Genomic DNA, 6,000 nt, shown 5'->3' with positions numbered 1-6,000 from the left:
TAATTCCAATGAACACCACCAAAAACATTATGAGTTTTTGCAACTAGTGTGAACATTTCCGCAGAATATTACTTTTGGTATTAAAGTTATACCCTTCTAAAACCAGGGACTGTTTTTGTTCTCACCCTGTATATATATATATATATATGTGTGTGTGTGTGTGTGTGTGTGTGTGTGTGTATTACACACACAGAGTTATTTACCTTTACTGTCTGGTAATATTTACACAGGAACAAATTTCAGATTTTCCCCACCCGGAAATGATCAACCTAGCTACGTCCCTGACCAAATCTAACAAAAAATCAAACTTTCAGACGTTTTCGCGATATGCTCCGTGAATCACTGATCAACGATCAGAAGCAGGGTAAATCAACATATGAATAATGATAAATACTGTGAGTTGCCAGAAATCTTTTTTTCTTACTATCAACTTTCTCGACTTCATTTACTCTATTATCTAATTCACTGGTAAAATTGTTCCAATGTGTATATGATTTTATTCCTATTGTATTTTATTGTACTTTCTTGATCAATTTCTTTCATGGGCGTCCGGAAGGGGGCAAGGGGGCTATGCCCCCCCTGGAAAATAAAAGGAATTCAAAAATTATATATTTTACACATAGGCTATCATTTCATTTCAGGCACAATCATATGTGTTAATTATGGTACTAGTTTACTATCCTTCGGACACATTTATTTATTTTTACAGAAGAAACTACTTACCGTAATAAGTTCCTGTAGCATTGTCGAACATCGGGAAAGTGTTTTGTGTGATTGGAATGTTTCATAGCTGAAATTCATGTTGTTCGTTGAAAATTAATTCTCCGACGGAGAATAGCTAGCCCCACGAACCATTGGCGCGTGGATAGCAAAATGTGCCTTGTTTTCGCCCCTGGAAAAAATACCATTCTTGCCCCTCCCTGGAAAAAATCCTGCGGAAGTTCATGATTTTTTTGTAATCTGAATTCCATTTTAATTTTTATCTGTTCTATTGTATAAGATTTTATTCATTTGTATTTTATTGTACTTTCTTGTTCATTTTCTTTGTAATCTTGAATTTTATTTTATTTTTATATTTATCTGTACTTTTTGGGGTTAGGTGGTAGACCAGCGACAGCTGAACCTCGCCCAGCAATAAAGTCAATTCAATTCAATTCAAATAAAGTGCACGAACATGGTGATGGACAATTTGCACGGTAATACTCAGGGGGGCTATCCACGAGTAAACAAAAACATATCGAACGGCACAATCGATTGTCGAACTGTAGCACAACAACTTCCGGTTCACGGCGGTGGGGTAATTCAAGCGCGTACTTGTGGCATTTCTTCTCGTTTTGTATACCGGATGAAATGGATCATATAAAAGCACTTGACGACGAGGAGAATAAGAGATATCAGGACAAAGTAGAGGCCTTTGCATATCAATTGGATGAGCAACTAGGAAGTAATACGGCAGTCGGCATTATTCCAAGATGAGATCCATTTGCTGATCGTCGTTTCATTGGCGATATTTGTAGCCTACATATTAAATACAAAGTAATTTTTCCTCAAGAGCGAGAGCGCTTAAATGCATACATTTATGTTTTAAGTGAAAAAGTGCGAGATGTACGGACATATAAAAAACGGAAAAAGGAGCTTCTTTTCTTCTTTCTTCAGTCAGGACGAGTCAGAGGGATGCGATAATGCACACTTGCTGGTTTCGTTCTCGTTTGAACGCAGAAATACAAAACGCTCATTGTTTTTTAAAGTCAATTTTCTGCTATTTGTGTTAAACATGACGATGAAGATGAATAATAAACTGGAAAAATTAATGATGGGACAAACACAATGACACACCATTGCCTCACCATGGTGTTCAAACCTAGGACCTCTTCTCCATCAATGTTGATTTGATTGATTGAGTTGGTGTTTTAAGTCCACTTTGTGCACAGTAAGGCTAATCGGGACTGGACCTACAGTTTAAATTGGGATCCGAACCACAATATGCCTCCACCGGGAATCGAACCCGGAACCCCTTGATTACAAGGCGACGAGGCTACCACTGCGCCATCGGGGAGGCACTCTATCTATCAATGTTGAAAAGATTTCCATTGCAAAAGACGAAAATTAATAATAGTACCCGCACTTAATTTTCTGGCTACACAAAAAAAAAATATTTCCTCTGGTTACACACACAAAAAAAAATCTGGTTACACAAAAATTTAATACAGTTCGTGTGTACTTCAAGAACTCGTGTAACCTATCTGGCCATGACCGAGCATCTTTTGAAAGGAAAAGTAATATTTTTGCTCATATCACTAAAACAGAGAGAAAATCGAGATTTAAATGATTTCTCTTCTACTTTTAATGAAGTGCAAGTGGTGCGGGACAGGCACGTATCCAGAGGGGGGGCTTAGGGGGCTCGAGCCCCCCCCGAAAGTTTTAGGTTTACACTAGATAAAAAGAGGTTTTTGATTTCTTGTGGTGTGAAATAAAATAATGTGACAATAATTTAAGGAGAGAAATAATTATCGAGGCAAGACGGAGAATGTTCCGTAACCCTGTTATTGATAATAGCACGTATCCAAGATGGGGCACAGGGGGCTAGACCCTCTACCCAGGAAATTTTTCAGTTTACGTTAGATAAAATTAGGTTTTTGGCTTATTAAATAATGTGAAAGTAATCTAAGGAGAGAAATAATTATCGAGGCAAGACGGAACATGTTTTATACCCCTGTTATAGTTAATGGCTCGAGCCCCCTTATCCCTCAGGAAATTTTTCAATTTACACTAGATAAAATTAGATTTTTGGCGTCTTGAATAATGTGAAGATAATAAATTTATAAATCTGAGAGAAATAATTATCGAGACAAAACGGAGAGTGTTCTATAACCCTATTATTGTCAATAGCACGTATCCAAGGTGGGAATCAGGAGGCTCGAGCCCCCCTTCAGGATTTTTTTTCTGTTTACACTAGATAAAACTAGGATTCTTTCTTCTTGAATAATGTGATGATAATTTTGGAGAAATAATTATCGAGACAAGATGGAGAATGATCTATAACCCTGTTATTGTTAATAGCACGTATCCAAGCTGGGGTTGAGGTGGCTCGAGCCCCCCTCTCAGGATTTTTTTTTATTTTACACTAGATAAAATCAGGTTTTTGGCTTTTTGAATAATGTGACGATGATTTAAGGAGATAGACAATTATCGAGGCAAGATGGAGAATGTTGTATAACCCTGTTGTTGATAATATTGCACGTACACTTTTCTTGTGCTTTCGGTGTTCTCGCAGCGCACTTGAGCACTATTTTGTCAGCATTTGGAAGCTGCACAACAAAGGTAGCGCCACACTTAGGGCGATTCGTTGTAATTTCCAATCTCTGGAAGGCGGGAGCGGGTACGTTCTTGAATGAGAGAAGGAGTCAACTACTGGCGATATTAACGAATCGTTTTATCTGCGGAACGTTCTAGAATATAATGAGGATATAAATACGCGGATTCAATTTTTCGGTTGATCTGTACAAGAATCGGTTAATGAGATTTCAGAGGTAAGTGTGACAATTCATACAGTCGATTGGCGATCAGATCAGTCAGCGTCCTCTGATTGCTTTATAAGATATAGTGATTCGAAAATGAAGACATTGACGACAGCAGAATTTCCGGGGCCTCAGTGTAGTGCTAGTTCGGTTCGAGGGCCGAAGAGATCAAAGGTCTCTCTAAAGTGAATATTTCAGCAGTACCGGATATTGGAGTGGTTTATTAAAACAGAAATAAGCTGCATAGATCAACTGAAAATCAAAGTTTTGAGTGATGATTTAGTTTTGCCAGAACTAAATTTCGTATATGCAGTCCGAGAATTTCATGGTATAAAAAATACTTTTGTTTAAGCCTACTGGGTTCGAAACACATTCAAACACTTAACTACCATAAAGAGAGCCGAAAATTTTATGAATGTCGAGAAGAGAAAGCAAGAAGATGTTGCATATGTAGACATTTTAGGCGGAAATTGCAGGCTCTATCAGGACCAAAATCAGGGCTCTACCAACTGAGCCACCTAGCCATCCTTGACTTCAACCGATTTTTCGTTAAAATGTCTACATAGTACATGTCCTGTGTATATCAAATTGTAAGGTGTTGCCTGTATAGTGAACAAGCACAGAAAATATAGGAGAGAGAAGAAAACTGAGGACCATTATCACCGGTTGAGGATAATTTTTTCTGCGGTCAACAAGAGCTACTACTTCGAGGTGACAATGACAGTGGCCTAATAAGGGAGATTTCACACCCTGTCGCCTGAGGATTTCACAAATCGAAATTAGGTTTGTGCGGCCTTTTGTGTCGCCACGGTGTGAAACGTTGCTGTTGATTGGCCCATTCCAATCGACATGTATCGCGTGTCCCTTCGGTCTGAAACCTTCCTTATAAGTCTTGAAAATCCAAGTTACAAGGATGGAAAATTAGGGTCTTGTTAAGGTTAGGTGTGAAGGCAGGCAGACGACAGCACCCTAAAGGATCATATCCAAACCTGCAGGAGGAACACATTTTACTTCAATCTCCAATACGATGATAAAAACTTCTGGTGAGTTGATTTTAAAAAATGTCCGAGATAAAGAGAGGCGTGCCCAGGATTTTAGGAAGGGAGAGGAGGAATACTGGGTCAAATGGGGTTATTACCTCATCAAACCTCCCTTGGGCACTACACTGGAGATAAATGAGTAAGCATTTCATCATACTGGGAGACGAAACATTAGATGTGTTGGGAACGGAAGGGTTTTCACTGTGCATTAATTGTTTCGTGATCCACCTGTATTCGAGAAGACTTCCTTTGTTTCGTGCCGATATATGACAAGACAGCGGAAGCTGTGACAGGCATTTTTGAACACTTGTGAGTGCTAAGGGCTGAATCTGAACAATTTGGTGGGTTTCGGCTTTTATAAGAGCTGAAAAATGGGAGGACAAGACACGTTAGTGGTGTTAAGGCTCGAATCAGAGAGAAATATTCGAGAGCTGTCTGCGTCCAGTTCGCAGCCCACAATTTGAATCTCGCGTTGTCGATTGCATGTGTAACAGCTTCGTAAAAACACTCAAAGACACCATAGATGTTTTTATGTCTGATGAGATGAAATGGACAAACACACATACTGAGATGGTTCCGGCACACCATATTAATGCATGGAAACAGAGGAGTCGAGTGGTAAAAAATGTTCCGATTTCACGTTCTGATTAAAATGACAGCCTTACAGTGGCAACGATTTAAGAGATAGTTGTTCCCCAATTTTATATTTTTGCCTCAACATTATGACCTCTTAATGTTAAGCCTTGGCTACCAAGAGAAAGTAAACTTTCCTTGCAACGCCCTCCGCACCCCCCCCCCCCCCATTTTGGAACCCAATTGCCACTTCTGGTCTTAAACACACAATTGTGAGGTTCTTACTATACCCCTTAAAAAAATGGTGTTGAGCCCCCCCCGAAAGGAATTCCTGGATACGTGCCTGGTGCGGGACGCAAAATTTTTGGTTGGGAAGGAAACAGGACGGGGTATTTTTAAAGTCCTGACGTTCAAAACGGGAAAAATAATGTTATTTCCCGACTAAATTGGGATATTATAGGAGCAGAAAATATTCAACATTACCCGATACTAAAAAAATAATAATAATTATACACACAATTTCACCCTCGGGTGATGATTTATTTTGCATTTCTGGAATAAAAATTGCTAATTTCAATAAATTTCGGACATTTAGTACAAAAAAAATGCAGGGAATAAACTACTTTTAAACTATCATTTTTTCCGAAGTCTGGATCGGAATGTGTTTTTTTTTTCGTTCCGTTGTCATTATTGCGCAGTCTACTCCTGCTAATGGTCTTCCAATTTTCACGCCTGACAGCTTCAATGTAATAATTTGGCGCCTAGATCTCGAGGAAATGGATGATGAGAGATCCATGAAAGATTATTTAGCCCTGATCGTAGTTTACATCCTCCTTGTACACACTCATTCGTTCCTTTCATACATGACA

The sequence above is a fragment of the Lepisma saccharinum genome, chromosome 21 (genome assembly GCF_977018435.1).
Source record: "Lepisma saccharinum chromosome 21, izLepSacc3.1, whole genome shotgun sequence".
Lineage (NCBI taxonomy): Eukaryota > Metazoa > Arthropoda > Insecta > Zygentoma > Lepismatidae > Lepisma > Lepisma saccharinum.
This window is presented reverse-complemented; position numbering follows the sequence as displayed.